The sequence below is a fragment of the Pan troglodytes genome, chromosome 2, assembly GCF_028858775.2.
Source record: "Pan troglodytes isolate AG18354 chromosome 2, NHGRI_mPanTro3-v2.0_pri, whole genome shotgun sequence".
NCBI lineage: Eukaryota > Metazoa > Chordata > Mammalia > Primates > Hominidae > Pan > Pan troglodytes.
The window spans coordinates 175,047,073-175,074,465 of NC_086015.1; the positions used below are offsets into that span (position 1 = coordinate 175,047,073).

The following is a 27,393-nucleotide window of genomic DNA, read 5'->3' on the forward strand; positions in this document are numbered from 1 at the left end:
GAAACAGAAACCAATGTATGGAGTCAGAGAAAAGTAAAGAAAAGTAGGTATTTTGCTTTTCTGCATTTAAGGACTAAATTTTATACCTCCTAAACCTGTGATTAAAACAAGAGATGAGGAGTGACATAAAAAAATGAGGAAAATTTGTCTGGATGTCTCTGAACCTCCACTTCTTCGAAAGAAGAATAATTTAAAATTTTAGAACCCAGCATTAGTATGCGCATAAGAAATAATGGACTACTATGTAATATATTAAAGTAATTATTTGTTGAGGTAATTAGATTGTAAATTTGTCTTTCATTTTTATTTTCCACGTTTATGGAGATTTTTGTTGTTCCTGTTGTTTTAAGAAATAAGATGAAGAGAAAGGACAGAGGTAAAAAGGAAGTAAGGAAAGAAAAAAGATGGTGAGAAAAAAGGACTTTTAAGTAGTATTGGGTAGTTAAAACATATTACCAGTGGTTAAAAAAAATGAGGTTGGAAATGTGGATGGGGAGAAATTTTAAAGCGTCTAAAATTTCAGACTAAGAAATGTGGACTGTATCCTGTAATCAATGAAGGGCCATGTGGACTGTATCCTGTAATCAATGAAGGGTTTTGAATATGGGAGTAACAGGTCAAATCTATGTTTAAAAGCATTCTGGTCATTTTGGGGTAAGAGTCCTAAGAACGAAGGCAGTGAAATAATTCCCAGACAATTGCAATAACATAGACATAAAATCATGGGGGCACCCAGGCAGTGGCAGCAGGGTTGAAGAAGCAGGAGTGGATCAAAATTTTTAAAGAGGTAGCAACTTAGTGCATGATTGGTTCTGAGGGTAAAAAAAAAAAAAAAAAAAAATCATTGCTGAGAATATCCTGATATATGGAATCTTCAGCCACAGCTTGAAAGTGCTCCTGTTTTAAGAGGAGATTAAGCATCTTGAGTGTCATTTTGAAACTGGACAGAATTGAAGACTGCTAATGAATGTTGGCCACTTAGCAACCACAAAGTTAGCAACTTCGAGCAACAGCCACAGACGCGCTATCCTGTGGCTCTGGACCACCTACTCCCACTACTCTAAGCCACCTGACAGCTGATGGGAAATGCCTCCAGCCAGAGCTCAAATAAAGCCCTGAAGCTTCCAGAGCCTCACCAGGAGGACACTCTCTTGACTAGGAAGGGAAGAGCTGAGTCCAGAGCCCCTGACTCCATTTCCTAATCCATTCCCTTGCACGACATTCTGGCCCAGTGGAATCTGAGATGGCCACAGTGATCTTCCCTTTTTGCCCACAACAAGCAGAAACGAGGCCAGTGTGTTTAAACCAGTGTTTATTGAAGTCTCAGGGATTACACAAAGTAAATACATCTGGAGAGCAACATGAATCCTGATAATTCTTAAGATACAGCTCACTCTCTGAAGATCACAAGGCCCATCTCATCCTTGTGGGCCCTCGGAAAGAAGTGAGAACACTCTATATTTTCCATCCATGGTGCCACATTTCTTTCACTTGGTAGAAGCCATCCCTAAATCTCACCACCCCAGAGTCACAGCATTCCGTGTGAATAATTTGTATTCTGGATTTGTTTTATTCCTAGCTGTCCTTTGTCCCCGAGAACCCTGAGATATTTGTAAAGATTTGAAGTAATAAAACAATCTTAAAGAAGGTTTAAAAATTGGGGAAAATTTTAAAAATTGCTCAAACATTTTTAAAACCTTCAGAACACAACTATCAATGTTTTCATACATTCCCTTCTAGTTTTTTTGTATATATTTTATATAGTTTTAATTATACAATATATACACACACTTGTTTTTTGGTATCATTATACCATTTTTCCTATTGATTTTCAGTCTTCATTGTATCTTTTCTGATGATTCCTAAAGTGCCATCATTATATTACCATTTCTATGTTTAGGGCTATTATATTTCTTTCATTTTCAAATTTTTTTAAAGTCATTTTTTTCTGAGTATACAAACACACTATAGAACATTTAAAACAAAAAGAAAATAATAAAAAGTTATTTATGCAGTACATAAAATTGTGATTTACAGATGTACAGATTTGATTTCCACTTTTGTTCCTTGATTTGAAACTTACACAGTTAATCCAGGAAAGGTGTTCTCAGGCTATTGTGAATCATTTGCTGCCATTGCCTCAGTGCAGAATCCTCGGCTGTACATCCCCACCTCAGACCAGATCCAAATCTCAGTTTCCACCAGCAGCCACCCCAAGACAGCTCTGCTCCTCCCAGTGGCCTGCTCCTCAAGGCCTCAGCTCTTTTCCCCCATTTTCTTTTATTATTATTCTTATTTTTAATTGACATAAAACTGTACATATATATGGGGTACTGAGTGATATTTCAATACTTGTATACAATATGTAATGATCAAATCAGAGTAATTAGCATATCCATCACCTCAAAATTGATTATTTCTCCATGTCGGAAGCATCCAAAATCCTCTCTACTAGGCCGGGCGTGGTGACTTACGCCTGTAATCCCAGCACTTTGGAAGGCCGAGGCAGGTGGATCACCTGAGGTCAAGAGTTTGAGACCAGCCTGTCCAACATGGTGAAACCTTGTCTTTACTAAAAATACAAAAATTAGCTGGGCATCGTGGTGTGTGCCTGTAATGCCAACTGCTCGGGAGGCTGAAGCAGGAGAATTGCTTGAACCCAGGAGGCGGAGGTTGCAGTGAGCCAAGGTTGCACCACTGCACTCCAGCCTGAGCAACAAGAACGAAACTCTAACTCAAAAAAAAAACCTCTCTTCTAGCTACCTGAACGTATGCAATAAATTACTGTTAACTATAGTCACCCTACAGTGCAATAGAACACTAGAACTTAATCCTGTTGTCTACCTATAATTTTATGCCTATTAACCAACCTCTCCCTATCTCCCCTCCCAGCCACTAGTTTCCAGCCTCTAGTTACCACTATTCTACTTCTATGAGATCAAATTTTTGAACTTCTACAGATGAATGAGAACATGTGATATTGATGGTATTTATCTTTCTGTGCCTGGATTCTTTCACTTAGTGTCCTCCAGGCTCACCCATGTTGCCACATATGACAGGATTTCATTCTTTTCTATGGTTGAATAATATTCCATTATTGCATTAGTCCATTCTTGCATGCTATCAATACCTGAGACTGGGTAATTTATAAAGAAAAGAGGTTTAATTGGCTTGCAGTTCTGCAGGCTGTACAGGAAGCATGGCTGGAGAGGCCTCAGGAAAATTAACAAGCATGGTGGAAGGTGAAGAAGAAGCAGGCATGTCTTACATGGTTGGAGCAGAAGGAAAAGAGAGATGGGGGAGGTGCCATACACTTTTAAACAACCAAATCTCACAGGCACTCACTATCATGAAAGCAACATCGAGGGGGAAATCGGCCCCTGAACAAATCACCTCCCACCAGGCCCCACCTCCAACATTGGGGATTACAATTTGACATGAGATTTGAACAGGGACACAGACCCAAACCATATCAATTATATACATGATGGCCACTTCGGTTGTTTTCATATCTTGGTTATTGCAAATAGTGCTGTGCTACACATGGGAGTAAAGATATCTCTTAGACATACTGATTTCATTTTCTTTGGATATATCTGGTAGTGGGATTGTTAGATCATGTGGTAGTTCTGGTTTTAGTTTTTTGAGGAACTGCCACACTGTTTTCCGTAATGGCTGTACTAATTTATCTCCTTTTTTTTTTCTTTCTCTCTTTGGAAGAAAGAGGTTCTTCTAGACTTCCACCTCTCTTGTAAGACCAGCAGAATCTCCCATAGTGTATCTTCTCTGGGACTGGTTGTTCTGCATTGGGAACATGCCTTGGAGCTCCTAGTCTGCAGCACCCACAATGCCCAAAGCAGGTATTGGCAGCTTTCTTAGCAGCAAAGGTTTTTGAAGCATGGAGAACAGAACCTTTCTACCTTATTTTTCACATTGATGAGTGTTTTATAATTGCTTTACTCAGCAAGCCTGGGAAATATGTAAGTAGTCATCAGTTTTACAGATGTGAGAATTAAGGTTCAGAAAGGCTAAATGACTTGCTTTAAATAGTCACAAAATTGTGTCATTAGAGAGTTAAATGAGAACTCTCTTTTCTATTAAAACTACATACTTCTTGGGATAAAGATAAATGATACAGTAATGCAGGAAGTACACATGTTGACCTAATAAGGGGGCAGAGGTGAAGCCTAGAGAAAGAGGTGAAAGAAGAGTGGAAGAGCACAGAGAGATCCAACAGAAGTCAAAGGTCATAGGAAAAAATAATTGCGTGGCTCTAACAGCTTAAAAATGCCTATTGTATGTGTTCGTGGTGAGTGTAGTGGTTCTTGATTTGATCCACATGTTTGCCAAGTGGCTCAGCTTCATTCTTATAAGAGCAGGATGAAGGCTTCCCTCCTACCCTGGTGCTTGGTACTACCTCAGACTCCTAGACAACTACCTGCCCCCCACCCTAAACCATACTGGGACTACCAGGCTGGCTCCAGAGGAGTGCATAGGCTGGGCAGGCTGCACTTTCCTTCATTGTCTCACCCCTCAGTTCCTCAGAGCACCATTGACGTGAGGCTGTTGGGTGTAACATCTATACTCAAGGTTTGATGTTGGTTAGAGGAAGTATCTCTGGAAAGATGCCTGTGGAGCTGGTATCAATGATTGCTTCTAGGGAGAACTCGTGGCTGGAGGAGGCGGGAAGTGAGCATGGCTTCCTTTCACAGTATATGCTTTGTGTAGCTTTTAAATTTTGTACTCAATGTGTTTATTATCCACTCAAAAATAAAAATGAAGACAAAAGCTTTGCTGCCACGCTGGAGTGCAGTGGCGCGATCTCAGCTCACTGCAAGCTACGCCTCCCAAGTTCATGCCATTCTCCTGCCTCAGCCTCCTGAATAGCTGGGACTACAGGCACCCGCCACCACTCCCAGCTAATTTTTTATATTTTTAGTAGAGACGGGGTTTCACCATGTTAGCCAGGATGGTCTCGATCTCCTGACCTCATGATCCACCTGCCTCGGCCTCCCAAAGTGCTAGGATTACAGGTGTGAGCCACTGCGCCCGGCCTGGGCTGGCTTTTTTGGCTTGGAATGACTCCTCTAGTCCCTTCCTCTCCTAGTCAGGGTCATATTTCAATTCTTCACGATGAGAATCTTCATTCACTTAAACCCCAAGTTCCTCACCACCACAATGGCATGCCTTGCCCTGGAATTCGTCTCAACAGCCAGAACAATCCATAGGACACAATAACTAAAAGGAATCCAGTTCTCAAATCTGAGTAATTTTATCTAGAATAGCAATTATAGAATTTTCTATTCACTCTAGATTACAAGTGCATCCAGAGTGGCCTTTGGTGACCCAGTTCCCAAAATTTTCAAGGTCCCTCTGCCAGGGTCAAGTGGAGACATTGTGTCTGGAATTGGTGGGTTCTTGGTCTCACTGACTTCAAGAATGAAGCCGCGGACCTTCGTGGTGAGTGTTACAGTTCTTAAAGATGGTGTGTCTGGAATTTGTTCCTTCTGATGTTCGGACGTGTTCGGAGTTTCTTCCTTCTGTTGGGTTCGTGGTCTCGCTGGCTTCAGGAGTGAAGCTGCAAACCTTCGCGGTGAGAGTTACAGCTCTTAAGGCGGCACATCTGGAGTTGTTTGTTCCTCCCCTCCAGAATTGTTCATTCCTCCCGATGGGTTCGTGGTCTTGCTGGCCTCAGGAGTGAAACTGCAGACCTTCGTGGTGAGTGTTACTGCTCATAAACACAGTGCGGACCCAAAGAGTGAGCAGCGGCAAGATTTATTACAAAGAGTGAAAGAACAAAGCTACCACAGGTGGAAGGGTACCAGAGTGGGTTGCTGCTGCTGGCTAGGGCAGCCTGCTTTTATTCCCTTATCTGACCCCACCCACGTCCTGCTGATTGGTCCGTTTTACAGAGAGCTGATTGATCCGTTTTGACAGGGTGCTGACTGGTGTATTTACAAACCTTGAGCTAGACACAGAGTGCTGATTGGTGCATTTACAATCCTCCAGCTAGACATAGAAGTTCTCCAAGTCCCCACCAGATTAGCTCGATACAGAGTGCTGATTGGTGCATCCACGAATGCCCCCAGAGATAGACAGAGAGTGCTGATTGGTGCATATACAATCCTCTGGCTAGACATAAAAGTTCTCCAAGTCCCCACCTGACTCAGGAGCCCAGCTGGCTTCCCCTAGTGGATCCTGCACCAGGGCCGTGGGTGGAGCTGCCCGCCAGTCCTGCACAGTGTGCCCACACTCCTCAACCCTTGGGCAGTAGATGGGACCAGGCACCGCAGAGCAGGGGGCAGCACCCATCCGGGAGGCTCAGGCAGCATGGGAGCCTATGGGGGGCTGTGGGGGAGGCCCCGGTATGGTGGGCTGCAGGGCTGCAGGTCCCGAGCCCTGCCCCGTGGGGAGGCAGCTGAGGCCTGCGAGAATTCGAGCGTGGCACTGGCAGGCCAGCACTGCTGGGAGATCTGGCACACCCTCTGCAGCTGCTGGCCTGGGTGCTAAGCCTCTCACTGCCCACCAGCAGCTCTGAGTGCGGGGCCCACTGAGCCTGCGCCCACCCCTAACTGGAGCTGGCCTGTGAGCACCGCAGGCAGCCCCGGTTCCCGCCGGCGCCTCTCCCACCACACCTCCCTGCAAGCAGAGGGAGCCGGCTCCAGCCTTGGCCAGCCCAGAGAGGGTCTCCCACAGTGCAGTGGCGGGCCAAAGGGCTCCTCAAGTGCAGCCAGAATGGAGGCCTGTGGCATGAGGAGGTGCCGAGAGTGAGCAAGGGCTGCTAGCACGTTGTCACCTCTCAATAGGACTCTTCATTCTCTTTCTGAATATACTTAGATCTTCTGATCTTGACTCCAGTACCCTGTGGGTAAAACACACACTCACTACTTCCGAAAGACAAATAGTTCTTAAAGATCATACTGTCTAAACTAAATCACATTAAATGGAAAAATCTTCCTAACAGCTCTGACAATCTACAAAGACTTATCCTAAAATAAACCCTGAAAGTAGACCTTTACATGATTACCTAATGCCATTCTTCTTTTCCTTTCTTCAATCTCCAACTTCCAAACTATGGCCAAAGGTTTTGCTAGGGACAAAGACACTGCCCATCACAAGTCCTGCTCAAACAGAAAACCCATTCACCCCTGATCTTTACCCTTAACTACACAAAAATACTGGCAGACACTTTGAATGTACAGGTTTAGACTTAGGCCAACTTGAATTTTTAGGTAGGTATTTCTATTGCACCATTTGTCTCTAAGTGGAATAAGGTCTGTGAAACATTTACTTACCACTGCCCTTCCTGCGAGCTAGCAAAAGCTCCTAGCAATGACATTTAGGAATTGTTTTGTTTTTATTTTTATTTTCCTATTTCTTTACATGACGTGTAACCTAAGCTTGACCTATTTAAAGAATAAATGTAAAAAAGGACAAATGAAACGATTAATAGTCTAGAGGTGAGCATTGTTTACTATATCCTAGTTTTAATTTTTCCTATGCCATTTTTAAATAAAATTGGGATTCTATTGGATAGAGCATTACAAGACTGCTTCTTGTGGAAAGAATGTTCCTGAATGCCTTTCACAACACCTAGATGCTAGATGCTTGCTTTTACAATACTCCCTCCTTATCCAGTTTCCCTTTCTGTGTTTCAGTTGCCCACATTCAATCACAGTCCAAAAATATTACATACAATATTTTGAGAGAGAAAAACTACATTCACATAACTTTTATTACAGTATATTGTTATTATTCTATTTTCATTATTAAGTTATTACTGTTAATTTCTTACTATGTCTAATTTATAAATTAAACTTTCTCATAGGTGTGTATGTATGAATAGGAAAAAGCATAGCATATATAGGGTTCAGTACTATCTGCAGTTTCAGGCATGCACTGGGGGTCTTGAAACATTTCCTGAGGATAAAGGGAGTCTACTATGTCTGAATTCCGATATAATTCACATTCCATAAGATTTATCTTTTTAAAATGTAAAATTCAGTGGTTTTTAGCATATTCCCAAAGTTATGCAACCATCATTATTATCTGATTCCAGAACAGTTTCATGATCCAAAAAGAAACTCCATAGCCCTAAAAGCAGTCACTCTCCACCCCTTCTACCGTAAGCCCCTGGCAAACACTAAGCTACTTTCAATCTCTAGGGATTTGCCTACTTTAGATATATTATACAAATGAAATCACACAACATGTGGTCTTTTATGACTGGCTTCTTTCACTTACCATAATGTTTTCAAAGCTCAGCCATTTATGAGTACTTCATTCCTTTTTATGACTGAGTGATATTCCACTGTATGAATATATCAATTTTGTTTATCCATTAATCAGTTGATGGACATTTGTGTTGCTTCCAATTTGGGGCTGTTATGAATAATACTGCTGTAAACATTTGTGTACAAGTTTCTGGGTGAACATATGTTTCATTTCTCTTGGGTATTTACCTAGAAGTAGAATTACTGGATCATATTGTAACTCTATGTTTAACCATTTAAGGAATTTTCAAACTATTTTCCAAAGCAGCTGCACCATTTTAAAGTCACACCAGCAGTGTATGAGGGTTCCAGTTTCCCCACATTCTTACCAAGGTTTATTGGTATCTTTCTTTTTTATTATAGCTATCAAATAGCTTTTGCAAAGTGGTATATCATTAAGGGTTTGATTTACATTTCTCTGATAGGCTAATGATGAGCATCTTCACATTTTATTGGCCATTTACATATCTTCTGTGGAGAAGTATCCATTCAGATGTTGTGCTTATTTTTAAATTGGGCTATTTGTCTTATTGTTGAGTTGTAAGAGTTCTGTATATATTCTGGACAATAGACTCTTATCAGATATATGATTTGCAAATATTTTTTCCATTCCGTATGTTGTCTTCTCATTTTCTTTTTTGAAACTTTTATTGTTATTATTATTATTTTAGAGACAGGTTCTTGCTCTGTCACCCAGGTTGGAGTACAGTGGTGCCATCATAGCTCATTGCAGCCTTGAATTCCTGGGTTCAAGCAATCCTCCTGCCTCAGTCTCCTGAGTAGCTAGGATGACAGGTGTGCCACCATGCCTGGTTAATTTTTTTTATTTTCTTTTAGAGACAGGGTCTCACTATATTGCCCAGGCTGGACTTGAACTCCTGGACTTAAGCTATCTTCCCACCTCCATCTCCCAGAGCACTGGGATTACAGGTGTGAGCCACCACACCCAACCTTACTTTCTTAATAATGTCCTTTAGAGCACAAGAGTTTTTATTTTGATTAAGTTCAACTTGCCTTTTGGGGGTAAGGGGCAGGGTTGTTCATGCTTATGGTATTATATCTAAGAAACATTGCCTGATCAAAGGTCACAAAGATTTACACCTATGTTTTCTTATTTTTTTCTTTCTTCTTTTCTTTCTTTCTTTCCTTCTTTCTTTCTTTTTTGACAAGGTCTTGCTATTTTGCTCAGATTGGAGTACAGTAGCTGTTCACAGGTGTAAGCATCAAAGTGTCCTGCAGCCTCAAACTCCTGGCCTCAAGTGATCCTCCTGGCTTATCTCATGAGTAGCTGGGACTACAGGCATACACCACCACTTTTGGCTTTATATCTATGTTTTTAAAGAGTTTTGGCTTTTACATTTAGATCTTTAATTTATTTTTAGTTAATTTTTTATATGGTGTAAGGTTAGGAATCCAACTTTATTCTTTTGCATATGACTTTCTAGTTGCACCAGCACCATTTATTGAAAAGACTTATCTTTCCCCCATTGAATAATCTTGACACTCTAGCCAAAAATCAATTGACCATAAATGTGAGTTTATTTCTAAATCTTCAGCCCTATACCATTGATCTATATGTTTACCCTAATGCCAGTACCACACAGCTTTTCCTTAAAAAGAGAGATAGAGTGCTGAGAATTTGAAAGACATTGCTCTGAATTTGTACATCAATTTGGAGATATTACCATAACAATATTAAGTTTTCAATCTAGGAACAGGGATATCTTTCTATTTATTTAGATTTTTTTTAAAGTTTTTTTTTCAGAATTTTCTGTAGTTTTCAGTATGTAACTCTTGCAGTTTTTTGTTAACTTTGTTTCTGAGTTATTTCCGTTTCATTTCATTTTGTCCATTGCCAGTGTGTAAAAATACAGTTGATTTTTGTATATTGATCCTCTGTCTACAACATTGCTTGTTTATTACTACTAATATTAATACTAATAGCTTTTTTGTGGATCCTGTAGAATTTTCTACATATAAGATCATCTGCAATTAGAAATGGATTTACTTCTTCTTTTCTAATCTGAATGCCTTCTTTTCCTTCTTTTTCTTGCTTAATTGCTCTGGTTACAACCTCAAGTACCATGCTGAATAGAAATGGCAAAAACAGATATCTTTATCTTCTTCTTGATCTTAGGAAGAAAGCTTTTAGTCTTTCATCATTAAATATAATGTTAGCTTTGGATATTTTGTAGAAGTCCTTTGTAAGGTTGAAGAAGTTCCCATCCTTTCCTAGTTTTTATTATGAAATGTGTGGTATTTTTATTAAACACTTTTATGCGATATTGTGATGATTATCTGAATTTTTCTATTAATATGGTATATTATAGTAATTGCTTTTCACAGGTTGAGCCAAACTTGGACCCGTAGGATAAAACCTACTTAGTCATGATGTATCATCTTTTTAAACGTTGCTGGGTTTTGTTTGTTAGTATATCATTGAGGATGTTTGCATCTGTATACGTAAAAGATATGTATGTCCTTTTCTCCTTGTGATGTCTTTGCCTAGTTTTGGTTTCAGGGTAGAATCAGCCTCATAGAATGAATTGGGAAGTGTTCCCTTCTCCTCTACTTTTTGAAAGAGTTTGTGAAGGATTTGTGTTAACTCCTTAAACATCTGGTAGAATTTATCAGTGAAGCCATTTGGCCCTGAGACGTTTTGGGAGGAAATTTTTTATTACTAATTCAATCTCTTTGCTTGTTATACATCTATTTAGATTTTCTATTTCTCTTTGAGTCAATTTTGGTAAGTGTGTCTTTCTATGAATTTGTTGATTTCATCTAGGTTATCTAATTTGTTGGCATAAGAGTGTTCAATGTATTCTGTTACAATCCCTTTATACTTATGTAAAGTCAACATTAATGTCCCCCTTTTCATTCCTGATTTTAGTAATTTGAATATTGTCTCTTTTTTCCTTGGCATAGACTTGGCATTGTTTTTTAACAAATACAGAACAATTTGTGCTCCCAGAACTTCACCTCATTCCAATTTCTCTTGGTCTGACTGAGAAGAATTATTGTGGAAGGGGTTGAATATGATTTGTTCATGGACTTGTAAAGTGATTTCTTCCACTCCTTTTGGTGCTTCTGCCAAGTGAAGATTTTTAATATTTTCCAATAAAAAGAGACATGGATAACAATAAGAATGCAATAAACAAAGGCAGCTTTGTGAAGAGATATCTTTTTATTATGATTTGCAAGAAGATTTAGGCATAATATTTATAAATATAATGTTCTATTTATTTTGAATTATCATTAAAAGATATCATATCGGCCGGGTGCAGTGGCTCACGCCTGTAATCCCAACACTTTGGCGGGCCAAGGCAGGCGGATCACCCGAGGTCAGGAGTTTGAGACCAGCCTGGCCAACATGGTGGAACCCTATCTCTACTGAAGATAAAAAATTAGCCAGGTGTCGGGGTATGCACCTGTAATCCCAGCTACTCAAGAGGCTGAGGCAGGAGAATCACTTGAACCCAGGAGGCGGAGACTACAGTGAGCCGAGATCGTGCCACTGCACTCCGGCCTGGGCGACAGAGTGAGACTCTTTCTCAAAAAAGAAAAAAAGATATCAAATTATTTATGTATTAAAATGTTAATAATTTATTAAGTTGTAAAAATTAATCATTGGCCACATATTTGTGCTAAAAGTATAAAAACATGTATGGGAAGGCTACAAATAAAATAAAAGCCATTTCTAGAGGGGGAGAGAGTGAGAAAGTATCGGAGGTGAGACTTCAGCTGTGTAGGTAAACATTTGGGGTTTTTTTTAAAAAGAGAGGATCACAGAGATTTGAAGCAAATATACCATTAATGGTAATGTGTGAAATCTGGATAGGAGATTCTTGAATGTCTAATTTTAATGAACAGATAATAACAAAATATTTAAACAAAAGAAACACTGAAAAAAAATTTTTTTTTGATTCGTAGTCTCGCTCTGTTTCACAGGCTGGAGTGCCGTGGCACGATCTTGCCTCTCTGCAACCTCTGCCTCGTGGGTTCAAGTGATTCTTCTGCCTCAGCCTCCCAAGTAGCTGGAATTACAGGTGCACGCCACCACACCCAGCTAATTTTTCTTTTTTTTTTTTCTTTTTTTTTTTTTGAGACGGGGTCTCGCTCTGTCGCCCAGGCTGGAGTGCAGTGGCGCGATCTCTGCTCACTGCAAGTTCCGCCTTCCGGATTCACGCCGTTCTCCTGCCTCAGCCTCCCGAGTAGCTGGGAGTACAGGCACCGGCCACCCCGCCCAGCTAATTTTTTGTATTTTTAGTAGAGGCAGGGTTTCACCGTGGTCTCGATCTCCTGACCTCGTGATCCGCCCACCTCGGCCTCCCAAAGTGCTGGGATTACAGGCGTGACCCACCGTGCCTAGCCCTAATTTTTCTATTTTTAATAGAGACGGGGTTTCACCATGTTGGCCAGGCTGGTCTCAAACTCCTGACCTCAGGTGATAAGTCCACCTCGGCCTCCCAAAGTGTTAGGAATACAGGCGTGAGCCACCATGCCTGCCCTTACACTGAAGTTTTAAATTGGCTTTTAAAAGTCTAATATTGTTGTAATAATGAGCAAAGGAAATAAACAGACAAATCACAAAAGGAAATAAAATTTCCCCACCTAGGTAACCCTTCTGGACTGAATAACTTACTCCCCCAGCTTCAGGAATTGCCTTGGCATGCTTCCTTTACCCAGTCGAACTTCATCCAGTGACTGGCCAATGCGGGGTATAAAAGTCTGACCCCCTCAGTCAAACTTGGAACAATTCTGAAGAGACATCCCAGCTTCAGAGTTCCCTATAGTTTAGTTGAGACACCTGTTGAGACTGCCCCTCAGCCCAACTTTTTCCTCTGTCCTCTGTTGTCCAGTCCTGCTTATTCCTTGCCCCACAAGTATTGGTCCCAGGGACTTTTCTGTTTACATATCTCTATCTCAGAATCTGCTTTCTGGAGAATTCTGCTTGTGGTATATAGGTAGATAAATACAAAAGCTCAGTAATGATAAACAATAGCTCCAATTAAAACCAGAAAACATAATTATGATGAGAGCAGGATGGTAGCCACTGGAGTGTGGCAGAACATGTTAGTTTTCTGTATAAAGTCCATCTCCTCTTTTTACTGAGTAACATAATCCTTTTTTTATTTGAAGCAGTAATGTACTCTACCAGAAGGTATATTTTCTAGCCTGTCTTGTAGCTAGGTGTGTCCATGTGACTAAGATAAAACCACTGAAATGTCAATGTTACTGGACCGCCAAATACGGTTCTTTAAGAAACTAGGCTCAGATAGTAGGTATTCCTCTTTCTGTATCCCTGTTTCTCCTTCCAGCCGCCTGGAATGGGGGTGCAATGGTTAGATACGCACCAATCTGGTGCATATCTTTCCATAATTTTTCCTTTGTCTATACAAACACATGCAGATATGTATTCAACAATCATATTGTGGCCTTGAGGTTGGAAACATGGTGTCCATGAGAAAAGACAAAGAGAAGCTGGGTGTCCACTGATTTCAAAGGACGCCATATCCCCTTGTATTGCTACCTCTGGACTTCACAATTTTGTGAAGGGCTTTTTGTGCGTTGTATATGAAATTTTGTCGTTAGGTATTTGAGCCACTGTTGGTTCTAGTTTTCTATTATAAACTACCAAATATAATTATAATTTAAACAGATGGGTAATTATATGCTCTGCTAGTAAAATAAAAAGTGAAAAATTATTTTGGAAAATGATTAAGCATTTGGCTTGTAATGTTCTCACTGGAGTGATTCTACTTCCAAGAATAAATTCTAAGAAAACCAAACAGTTGTGTGTGTGTGGTGTGTGTGTGTGTGTGTGTGTGTAGTTTTAAGAATAAAGACATTTAAGTCATGAAAAAAAATAGAAACTACCTAAACATGCAACATAATGGAATGGGTAATAAAATACGATGTAGCCATTGAATTTAAAAATTAATTCAAGAAATTGAATTAACTCAAGAAATTGAGAAATTAACTCAAGAAATTGAGAGCATTTTTATATTAAAAAGCATTTTGTGGTAACAATTTAAACAACATAGAAGTTCGTGAACAGAAAGTAATACTCTCCCTCTCCTATTCTAGATCCATATCCCTGACTCTTTCCAATCTGGTGCATATCTTTCCATAATTTTTCCTTTGTCTATACAAACACATGCAGATATGTATTCAGATACAAGAAGACTTTAAAAAACTGGGTTATAACACATATTTAAAAGAAAAATTATCAGTAGCATGGAGAAATGTTTACTTTACAATAACAAGTTTTACAAGCAACATAAAATTTGATACAGTACAGCAAGATCTCAACTACATTTCAAAAGTAGAAAAAAGAAAAAAGTCTAGAGTGAAATATATAATAAATATGTAAATAAATGAGTATTAAGTACTAATTGAAAATAATAATGAATGTTTACTATTTCTAGAGCTTAGAAAAGTCTAGAGTGAAATATATAATAAATATGTAAATAAATGAGTATTAAGTACTAATTGAAAATATTAGTGAATAATGTTTACTCTTTCTAGAGCTTAGAAAAGTCTAGAGTGAAATATATAATAAGTATGGTAAATAAATGAGTATTAAGTACTAATTGAAAATATTAATGAATAATGTTTACTATTAATAATAAATCTTTTCTCCTAGAACTAACAGAGCATTGTTCTCTTCACAATTCTCATAAGGCTTAAAGTAAAACACATCTTACTACATTTTAAGGGAAATATTCGAGGCTGAGGGCACATATTTGAACCACCTGCCTCCCAGTTCCATCCAAAATGACCTAGAAAATTTAAAATATGTAAAACCTTAAATCAGTACTGGAAGCTAGGGAAGGAAGCCATATAAATGCCAGAAACTTCAAAGAATTTCTTTTAAATCCTGTGCAGTTTGGACCTGATTAAAGAAGGACAACAAAGGCCAATTTGCCATCACCAAAGGAGCAGCTTGACCTGGAGGGATGAGGCCTGGAGGCCGACAGCAGGACCCCGTCAGTGATTCTTTCGGCTCTTGAAAATGGTGAGAGTTTGATGGTATTAGAGTTGGAAAACAGTGGTAAATATTTCAAGCAGAAAGCCCATGCGTGGTGGCAACAGCTGTAATATTGGATGATTTCCCAAAGCTTTGGAGATTTTTCACAGTCTCTGTGGAGCAGGCCCTGAAGGCAAGGCCTAAGTGGCTACCCCACGTAGCAGGCCATCGCTGACAGCAGCGTTCTTTGATGAGGCAGTGGGCACCTGGCTAGAGACCTCACCTGGGAATTAGGGTCAGGGCAGCTCTATCACATGCCAGAAATGAGCCTGGGGGCCCTCAGAAGCCCTAGATAGGAAGCTCACCACAAAATCTATCAACTAGCCCAGCGCTTTCACCAAATACAAAAAGAAACCCTATAGGCTGGGTGCGGTGGCTCACGCCTGTAATCCCAGCACTCTGGGAGGCCGAGGTGGGTGGATCACCTGAGGTCAGAAGTTCAAGACCAGCCTGGCCAACATGGCAAAACCCTGTCTCTACTAAAAATACAAAAATTAGCCAGGCGTGATGGCGTACATCTGTAATCCCAGCTACTCAGGAGGTTGAGGCAGGAGAATTGCTCCAACCCAGGAGGCAGAGGTTGCAGTGAGCCAAGATTATGCCACTGCAGTCCAACCTGGGCAACAGAGTGAGATTCCATCTCAAAAAAGAAAAGAAAAGAAACCCTATAAAGATGAAGTTTAGATAAATGTATTTTTTAAAAGTTGACCCCTCCTCACATAATATGTAAGAATTAATTTGAAATGGACCATAGACTTAAATGTAAAACATAAATAAATAAGGCTTCTAGAAGAAAACATAATGTCTTTATGATCTTTGTTTAGGCAAAGTTTCTTAAATAGGACACCAAAAACACTAGCCAGAAAATAAAAGATTGAAAAAAATTGAACTTCATTAAAATGAAGAATTTATGTTTATCAAAAGACAATATGGGGAGGGTGACAAGGCAAGCCACAGGCTGGGAGAAGATATTTGTAATAGATTTAACCAACCACGGACTCATACCCAGACTGTATAAAAAATTTCCACAAATCCGTAAGACTATAACTAAAAACCACTTAAAAATAAGTTTAAAAAAAAAAAAAACTTTAACACACACTTTACAGAAGTGGAGAGCGTATGGATGGTTGATCAAAAAGTGAATAAGCACCAGTCACAGGGAAAGACAAATAGCTGACAGTAAGAAGTGTTGACAAAGACGTAGGGCAACTGGAATTCTCAAAAATTGTTGGTAAAAGTGTAAACAGATTTTTTAAAAACTTTGGAAAAATGTTTGACTAACACTAAACATATGTATAATCTATTACCCAGAATTTCACTTTTGGGTATGTAACCTACAAAAACTAGTGTTTAAATCTATCAAAATACACGTGCAAGCATGGTCACAGGTGCTTTATTTATGATGTCAAAAACTAATAGTAGAACTAGTATGTATGTGTGTGTATATATATATATGTATTTTTTTTTTTTGAGACAGAGTGTCACTTTGTCGCCCAGGCTGGAATGCAGTGGCACCATCTCAGCTCATTGCAACCTCTGCCTCCTGGGTTCAAGCGATTCTAGTGCCTCAGCCAGACACTGCCACACCCAGCTGATTTTTGTATTGTTAGTAGAGACGGGGTTTCACTATGTTGGCCAGGCTGGTCTTGAACTCCTGCCCTCAGGTGATCTGCCCACCTCGACCTCCCAAAGTGCTGGGATTACAGGCATGAGCCACCATGCCTGGCCTAAGTATACCATTTTTAGATTACATGAGAAAAAGAACAAACTACCTGCATGTGCAAAACCATGGATGAATTTCATCAACGTAACGTTGAGCAAGAGAAACCAGACTCAAAAAATAGGACAATGGTTGAGTCCTTCAAGAAACAGATGCCAAATTTGAGTTAGAAGTGCGAAAGATTTGCTGGGAATATAAGTGGACATGGAAAGCCATTAAGCCTGACATTTAGAGGGTGAAGGATGGAGAATTGGGTAGAAAGGGCCTCAGCCTCCAGTACAGCTCTGGGAAAGTCTTTTCCGGTGGAATGAGAAGCTTCAATACAAAGTTATCCATATAGGAATCACTGGCCAGAAATGGGAAGTCTTTATACCATATCCATGCTCAATCATTGACTGCTGCTACCCAGAGAGCACATTGTCATGTCTCGAAAGCCAAGACAGATGCTGAAGCTCATACATTTGGAGACTGTTAACCAACTGCACTCTCTTGTAACAGATTCTCTCTTGAAGGAGATCTGAGCAATACACCTCTATGACTGCCACAGGTACATTCTGTGCACAGGTACATTCTGATTGCACTTACATGAAGTCTAAAGCTGTCACATATAATCTGCAGTGACAGGTCAGAAGAGCATGGGGATTTGACTAGGGAAGGGCAAGAGGGACCCTGTTGGGTTGCAGGAAATATTTTCTTTCTATATCTGGATAGTGATTATATGAATATATACATATTTTAAAATTCAATAAGCCATACACTTAAAGTTATGATATGTAAGTTACAGTCTTACTAAAAAAGGGTGGAGACGTAGGAAAGAGGTGCCTTTCCAGGTTTATACATGGTCCTGACTCCCTGAAGTTGTTAGATTAAGAAACTAGTCACAATCCTCCTTTTCAGATTTAAGAGACCCCTAAAAGTATTCCCCCAAAAAGAAGGAAGAGGTTTTTAAAAATCCCTTCACCTGCTTTTGTGGGGGAGATAACTAGAACAAATTTTCATTGCTTAATTATAAATAAACAGAAAACTCTCACATAGCTAGGGCTAGGCTTAGCTGTGACAGAAAACCCAAAATAATACTAACTTAACCAAGATGAAATTTAGTTCACTGTCATCTAAAAGAAGTTCAAAAGCAGGCAGTTGAGAGCTGCTACAGTGCTTAATAGTGTCAAGGACCTGGGATGCTTCTATTTTACTATTCTGCCATCCTTGGCACTTGGTTTCTACCTCACTGTGGAGGAAGGCTGCTTGAGCTATAGTCATTACACCTGAATTCCAGCTACAAGAAAATATGGCAAAAAGGCACTCCTCTTTCTATTTAAAGACACTCCTCAGAAGTTGTACATAGCATATCTATTTATATCCCTTTGGCTGGAACTTAGTTTTTGTTTGGTTTGGTTTTTGTTTTGAGGCAGAGTCTCGCTCTGTTGCCCAGGCTGGAGTGCAGTGGCATGATCTTGGCTCACTGCAACCTCTGCCTCCCGGGTTCAAGCTACTCTCCTCTCTCAGCCTCTTGAGTAGCTGGGATTACAGGCATGTACCACCATGCCCAGCTAGTTTTTGTATTTTTAGTAGAGACTGGGTTTCACCATGTTGGTCAGGCTGGTCTCGAATTCCTAACCTCAAGTGATCTGCCCACCTCAGGCTCCCAAAGTGTTGGGATTACAGGCGTGAGCCCCTGGAACTTAGTTTTATGAACACATCTAGCTACCAGGGAGGCTGGAACACACAGGGACAACTAGCAGATTCTGCCATAACCCCACAGGAGAATTTGTAGTGTAAAGGAAAGAAAACATAGCATGCAAAAGGTGGAGGAAGATCAGACTATAAAAACCTATCTACTTTAGAAACATAAATTTTTAAGTGCATCTATATTGTGCTCTTAATTTTCAAAATGCATGTACACTCTGAAAAAAGTGATAAAAGATAAATTGGTCAGTAACAGGCAGAGTTGAGAAAAGAATTAGCTAAGCTAGAAAGGGAAATCAGGTGACTAAAAGGAGAACCAGGTGACTAAAGAAAGAACATTTTCAAAATAACTATGCAATTGTGAGACTGCGTGCTGAACTGGAAGCAGTGGAGAACAGAATTAACAAGGCAGAAAACAGAATCATTAATATGGTTGACAAGCTTAATTAATTTTCCTGTAGTAAATAAGAAAAGGAAAACAAGGCTGGGCACAGTGGCTCATGCCTGTAGTCCCAGCACTTTGGGAGGCTGAGGCGCACAGATCACGAGGTCAGGAGTTCAAGACCAGCCTGGCAAACATGGTGAAACCCTGTCTCTACTGAAAATACAAAAATTAGCTGGGTGTGGTGGTGTGCATCTGTAATCCTAGCTACTCGGGAGGCTGAGGCAGGACAATCATTTGAACCCAGGAGGCAGAGGTTGCAGTGAGTCCAGATCGCACCACTGCACTCCAGCCTGGGCAACAAAGCAACATTAGACTCCCTCTAAAAAAAAGAAAAAGGAAAAAGAAAAATGAAAGGGAAAACAAAACCCAAAGAAAGAAAATTAGTATATCAAAGAGATATCTTCACTCCCGATGTTTACTGCAGCACTATTCACAATCGCCAACATTTGAAAGCAACCTAAGTGGCCATCAACAGATGAAAGGATAAAGAAAATGTGGTACATATACATAATGGAGTACTATTCAGCTATAGAAAAGAATTAGATCAACTGAAGGAAGGAAAATGGTGAATAGAAGGCATGACTGGATTTCAGCTCCCATTCAGACGGACAGAGCAGCATGTGGGGACTTGCATTGTGAACTTTTGCTCCAGAACTATTGCATGAATATACCAGGAGAGCTGAGAGAATTGACAGACCTTCTAAAGGAAGTGGATTGCTCCTGTGGGCCCAAATACTGTGCTGGTATCCATGGCAGAGAGACCTGAAGACAGTTCACATGACAGCACTCTGTGCAGACAACCCCCAGTACCAGCTCAGAGCCTGGTAGCCCTGCTGGGTGGCTAGATCCAGAAAAGAAGTAACAATCATTACAGCTCAGCTCTCAGGAAGCCACATCCCTAGGAAAAAGGGAAGACATTAAGGGAACACAATGTGGGACAATAGAATCTCAATAGCAGCCTTGAGCCCCAGATCTCCCCTCTGACATAGCCTACCCAAATGAGAAGGAATCAGAAAAATAATTCTGGTAATGTGACAAAACAAGGTTCTTTAACAACCCCCCAAAAATCACACTAGCTCACCAGCAATGGGTTCAAACCCAGAAGAAATCCCTGATTTACCTAAAAAAAGAATTCTGAAGGTTGATTATAAAGCTAATCAAGGAGGCACCAGAGAAAGGTGAAGTCCAATTTAAGGAAATAAAAAAATGATACAAGAAATTAGGGGAGAAATCTTCAGTGAAATAGATAGCATAAATAAAAAACAATCACAACTTTAGGAAATAGAGAACACCCTTAGAGAAATGCAAAATGTTCTGGAAAGTCTCAGCAATAGAATCAGACAAGCAGAAGAAAGAACTTCAGAACTCAAAGACAAGGTGTTTGAATTAACTCAATCCAACAAAGACAAAGAAAAAAGAATAAAATAAAATGAACAAAGTCTCCAGGAAGTTTGGGATTATGTTAAATGACCATACCTAAAAATAACTGGCATTCCTGAGGAAGAAGAGAAATCTAAAAGTTTGGAAAACATATTTAGGGGAATATCAAGGAAAACTTCCCTGGCCTTGCTAGAGACCTAGACATCCAAATACAAAAAGCTCAAAGACCAAGATCATGCCATTGCACTCCAGCCTGGGCAACAAGAGTGAAACTCTGTCTCGGAAAAAAAAAAAAAAAAAAAAAAGCTCAAAGAACACCTGGGGAATTCATCACAAAAAGATCATCACCTAGGCATATTGTCATCAGGTTATCTAAAGTCAAGACAAAGAAAAGAATCTTAAGAGCTGTGAGGCAAAAGCACCAGGTAACCTATAAAGGAAAACCTATCAGATTAACAACAGATTTCTCAGTAGAAACCCTACAAGCTAGAAGGTATTGGGGCCCTATCTTCAGCCTCCTTAAACAAAATAATTATCGGCCAAGAATTTTGCATCCAGCAAAACTAAGCTTCATAAATGAAGGATAAATACAGTCTTTTGCAGACAAACAAATGCTGAGAGAAGTTGCCACTACCAAGCCAGCACTATAAGAACTGCTAAAAGAAGCTCTAAACCTGGAAACAAATCCTGGAAACACATCGAAATAGACTCTCTTTAAAGCATAAACCTCCCAGGACTATAAAACAAACAAACAAACAAAACCCAAGGTATATAGACAACAAATAGCACAATGAATGGAATAGTAACTCACATCTCAATACTAACATTGAATGTAAATGGCCTAAATGCTCCACTTAAAAGATACAGAATTGCAGAATGGATAAGAATTCACCAACCAAGTATCTGCTGCCTTCAAAGGACTCACCTATCACACATAAACTTAAGGTAAAGGGGTGGAAAAAGACATTCCATGCAAATGGACACCAAAAGCAAGCAGGAGCTATTCTTATATCAGACAAAACAAACTTTAAAGCAACAGCTGTTAAAAAAGACAAAGAGGGACATTATATAATGATAAAAGGCCTTGTCCAATAGGAAAGTATCACAATCCTAAACACATATGCACCTAACACTGGAGCTCCAAAATATATAAAACAATTACTACTAGACCTAGGAAATGAGATAGACAGCAACACAATAACAGTGGAAGACTTCAATATTCCACTGACAGCACTAGACAGGTTATCAAGAAGAAAGTCAACAAAGAAACAATGGATTTAAACTATACCCTGGAAAAAATGGACTTAACAGATATTTACAGAACATTCTACCCAACAACCACAGAATATACATTCTGTTCATCAGTGCATGGAATTTTCTCCAGGATAGACCATATGATAGGCCATGAAACAAGTCTTAATAAATTTAAGAAAATTTAAATTATATCAAGTACTCTCTCAGACCACTGAGAGAGTGGAATAAAACTGGAAATCAACTCCAAAAGTAACCTTAAAAACAATACAAATACATGGAAATTAAATAACCTGCTCCTGAATGATTACTGGGTCAACAATGAAATCAAAATGAAAATTAAAAAATTATTCAAACTTAAATGATAATAGTGACACAACCTATCAAAACCTCTGGGATACAGCAAAGACAGTGCTAAGAGGAAAGTTCATAGCCTTAAATGCCTACATCATCAAAAAGTCTGAAAGAGCACAAACAGACAATCTAAGGTCACACCTCAAGGAACTAGAGAAACAAAAACAAACCAAGCCCAAACACAGCAGAAGAAAGGAAATAACCAAGATCAGAGCAGAATTAAATGAAGTTGAAATGAACAAAAAGCATGCAAAAGATAAACGAAATGAAAAGCTGGTTCTTTGAAAAGATAAGCAAAATTGATAGACCATTAGCAAGATTAACCAAGAAAAGAAGAGAGAAGACCCAAATAAGCTCAATTAGAAATGAAACAGTAGATTTTACAACCAACACCACAGAAATACAAAAGTTCATTCAAGGCTACTATGAACACCTTTATGCACATAAACTAGACAAACTCGAGGAGATGGATAAATTCCTGGAAAGGCACAACCCTCCTAGCTTAAATCAGAAAGCATTAGAAATCTTGAACAGACCAATAACAAGCAGTGAGATTGAAATAGTTATTTAAAAAATTGCCAACAAAAAAAAAGTCCAGGACCATATGGATTTACAGCTGAATTCTACCACATTCAAAGAATAATTGGTACCAATCCTATTGACACTATTCTACAAGATAGAAAAAGAGGGAATCCTCCCTAAATCATTCTATAAAACCAGCATCACTCTAATACCAAAATCAGGAAAGGACATAACAAAAAAAGAAAACTACAGACCAATATCCCTAATGAACATAGAAGCAAAAATCCTTAACAAAATACTAGCTAACCGAATCCAACAGCATATCAAAAAGATAATGCACCATGATCAAGTGGGTTTCATACCAAGGATCAAAGGACGGTTTAACATATGTAACTCAATAAATGTGATACACCACATAAACAGAATTAAAAATAAAAATCACATGATCATCTCAATAGATGGAGAAAAAGCATTTGACAAAATCCTTTATGAGTAAAACCCTCAGCAAAATCAGCACACAAGGGCCATATTTCATGTAATAAAAGCCATCTATGACAAAACCACAGCCAGCATAATAGTGAATGGGGAAAAGTTGAAAGCATTCCCTCTGAGAACTGGAACAGGACGAGGATGCCCACTCTCACCATTTCTATTCAACATAGTACTAGAAGTGCTAGCCAGAGCAGTCAGACAAGAGAAAGAAATAAAGGGCAACGAAATTGGTAAAGAGGAAGTTAAACTGTTACTGTTTGCTGATGATATGATTGTATACCTAGAAAACCCTAAAGATTCCTCCAAAAAGCTCCTAAAACTGATAAATGAATACAGCAAAGTTTCAGGATACTAAATTAATATACACGAATCAGTAGCTCTGCTATACAGCAACAGTGACCAAGCTGAGAATCATATCAAGAACTCAACCCCTTTTATAATAGCTGCAAAAATAAAAAATAAAATACTTAGGAATATACCTAACTAAGGAGGTATATTGACCTATACAAGGAAAGCTACAAAGTACTGCTGAAAGAAGTCATAGATGACACAAACAAAAGGAAACACATCCCATGCTCATGGATGGATAGAATCAATATTGTGAAAATGATCATACTGCCAAAAGCAATCTACAAATTCAATGCAATTCCCATCAAAATATCACCATCATTCTTCACAGAACTATAAAAAACAATCCTAAAATTCATATGGAACCAAAAAAAGCCTGCACAGCCAAAGCAAGACTTGGCAAAAAGAACAAATCTGAAGGCATCACATTACCTGATTTCAAACTATACTATCAAACCATAGTTACCAAAACAGCATGGTACTAGTATAAAAGTAGGCACATAGACCAATGGAACAGAATAGAGAACCCAGAAATAAACCCAAATATTTACAGACAACTGATCTTGGACAAAGAAAACAAAAACATAAAGTGCGGAAAGGACACCCTATTCAACAAGTGGTGCTGGGATAATTGGCAAGCCACATGTAGAAGAATAAAACTGGATCTTCATTTCTCACCTTATACAAAAATCAACTCAAGATGGATCAAGGGCTTAAATCTAAGACCTGAAACTATAAAAATTCTAGACGATAACATCAGAAAAACTCTTCTAGACATTGGCTTGGCAAAGATTTTGTGGCCAAGAACCCAAAAGCAAATGCAACAGAAACGAAAATAAATGGGACTTAATTAAACTGAAGAGCTTTTGCACAGCAAAAGGAACAGTCAGCAGAATAAACAAACAATCCACAGAATGGGAGAAAATCTTCACAATCTATACATCAGACAAAGGACTAATATCCAGAATCTACAAAAACTCAAACAAATTAGCAAGAAAAAAAACAAACAATCCCATCAAAAAGCAGGCTAAGGACATGAGTAGACAGTTCTCAAAAGAAGATATACAAATGGCCAAGAAACACATGAAAGAATGCTGAATATCACTAATGATCAGGGAAAAGCAAATCGAAACCGCAATGCAATACCACCTTACTCCCACAAAAATGGCCATAATCAAGTAATCAAAAAATAATAGACATTGGCATGGATGCGGTGGAAAGGGAACACTTCTACACTGCTGGTGGGAATATAAACTAGTACAGCCACTATGGAAAACATTGTGGAGATTCCTTAAAGAACTAAAAGTAGATCTACCATTTGATCCAGCAATCCCACTACTGGGTATCTACCCAGCAGAAAAGAAGTCATTATACGAAAAAGACACTTGCACGTGCATGTCTATAGCAGCACAATTCACAATTATGATAATGTGGAACCAAGGACACACACAGTGGCTCATGCCTGTAATCCCAGCACTATGGGTAGCCAAGACAGGTGGATCACCTGAGGTCAGGAGTTTGAGACCAGCCTGGCCAACATGGTGAAACCCCGTCTCTATTAAAAATACAAAAATTAGCTGGGCATGGTGGCAGGCGCCTGTAGTCCCAGCTACATGGGAGGCTGAGGCAGGAGAATCTCTTGAACCTGGGAGGTGGAGGTTGCAGTGAGCCAAGATGGTGCCACTGCACTCCAGCCTTGGTGACAAAGCAAGACTCCATCTAAAAAAAAAAAAAAGTGGAACCAGCCCAAATGCCCATCAATCAACAAGTGGATAAAAAGCTGTGGTGTATATATATATGATGGAATACTACTCAGCTATAAAAAGGAATGAATTAATGGCATTTGCAGCAACCTGGATGGGACTAGAGACTATTATTCTAAGTGAAGTAACTCAGGAATGGAAAACCAAACATTGTATGTTCTCACTCATAAGTGGGAGATAAGCTATGAGGATGCAAAGGCCTAAGAATGATACAATGGACTTCGGGGACTCAGCAGGAAAGGGTAGGAAGGCAGTGAGGGATAAAAGACTACAAATTGGGTTCAGTGTATATTGCTAGAGTGATGGGTGCATCAAATCACCATTAAGGATCTTACTCATGTAACTAAATACCACCTGTTCCCCAAAAACCTGTGGAAATGAACAATTTTAAAAAGTCTTTTTAAATCCTTTGATTATATATATGTATCCCTCCCTCACCCCCCGCAAAAAAGAATGAGATCCTATCATTTGCAATAACAGAGATGAAACTGGAGGTCATTATGTTACGTGAAATAAGTCAGGCACAGAAAGACGAATTTCACATGTTCTCACTTATTTGTAGGAGCTAAAAACAGAGAGTAGAAAGATGGTTACTAAGAGGCTGGAGAAGGGTAGTAGGGGAGTGGGATGAAACTGCAGATGACTAATGGGTTTGAAAAAAATCTAACTAATAAATAAGATCCAGTATTTGATAGCACAACAGAGTGATTATAGTCAATAATAATTTAATTTTGCATATTAAAATAACTAAAAGAGTATGGACTGTTTGCAACACAAAGGATAAATGTTGGAGGTAATGGAGTCTCTATTTCCCATGATGTGATCATTACGCATTGCATACCTGTATCAAAATATCTCATGTACTCTATAAATATATATACCTACTATGTACCCACAAAAATTAAAAATTAAATTTGTTTTAAAAAGGGGAGCCAGATAAGACAGAGATGCCGTTGGAGAGATATGTGATGCAGAATACAGAGAATGAACAAATGGAAGTGAAGCAATACTTAAGACCACAAATAAGGAAATCAATTATAAGCTGAAGATACCTTTTAATCTGCAGATCAAAATAGCTTTCTAGATAGCAGGAAAATAATAAATGAAAAATCTGCACCTAGGCATATCCCGATGGAAGTCTGAATTTCAAGGTAAAAGAAAGTCTCCTGTAAAAAGCCAGGCAGAAAAAAATTTCTTTTACCTGCAAAGGAAGGAAAATAATTTTGTCTCGCACTTCTTCCTTCCCTTATTAAATCCCTGAATCCAACGGAGCTGCATCTACAGAATGAAAAAGGTAAAGGGGCAGAAGAGCACATCACCTCACAGACATCATGGGGTCTAGAGGTGGTGGCTGTGCACCTGTTTGGAAAAAGAGTGATGCTTCCTTTCTTGATGGAATCATTGCATTCTTAAATTTCTTGATAGTCGTTGCCACTTAAATTTCTAAGTAAAAACTTAGAAGATGGAGATATGTGACCACTTGCTAGAAAATCCAAATGATTTCTTCTAGCTATTAGACAGTCCATTACACCTACAGGGCAAGAATGAGTGACTGGAAATTAACAAACACCCTGTCAGGACACCACTAAAACCCTTTACCTTAGAGGGGTTTCACCAAACCAAGTCCAGAACAGTGGCGATAACACCATGGACTTGAAAGATGTGAGCGGGAGTGCTTGTCCAATTTCTGAGCCAGTCTCTCTCACCTGCCATTTCATTATAAGTCAATACTGAGCAAGGATAGAAGTTAATTTAGATCAAGAGTCTATCGTGGGGTCCACGGGCCTTCATGTAGACATCACAGAGCTTTGAGCAGTTTGTCTATGAAGTTATACGCAAATGTTATCCTGTGACCATTAATTAAGTTCTCAACGGGGTCTATAATCCAGAAAAGACCCAGAGCCAATATTTACTGCTTTATAAACACCCAAACTGAGAACATATTACAGAAAAAAAATTATTCAGGTCACTTGCTAAAGAACAATAAGGAATCATCTATTCAAGGGAGGTGCTATACAATGGAATTTTGTAGTAGTGATGAGATATATGGCTCAGATCAGAATATGACACGGAAAAGTGGGAATTTATAGCCAAGGAGCTGAGTGCAGGTCAGTAGGTAGAAAATTACT

General features: G+C 39.2%; 1 long non-coding RNA gene across 1 annotated transcript in view; it reads left to right on the forward strand.

Annotated features, from left to right (window-relative positions):
- Positions 1 to 27,393, forward strand: part of LOC134809621 (uncharacterized) — an 82,028-nt gene that overhangs the window by 294 nt on the left and 54,341 nt on the right. Inside the window, exons 2-3 of the long non-coding RNA XR_010155873.1 lie at positions 3,721 to 3,860; positions 15,162 to 15,291. This is a non-coding gene — a long non-coding RNA (uncharacterized LOC134809621). The remainder of the gene's footprint in view (positions 1 to 3,720; positions 3,861 to 15,161; positions 15,292 to 27,393) is intronic.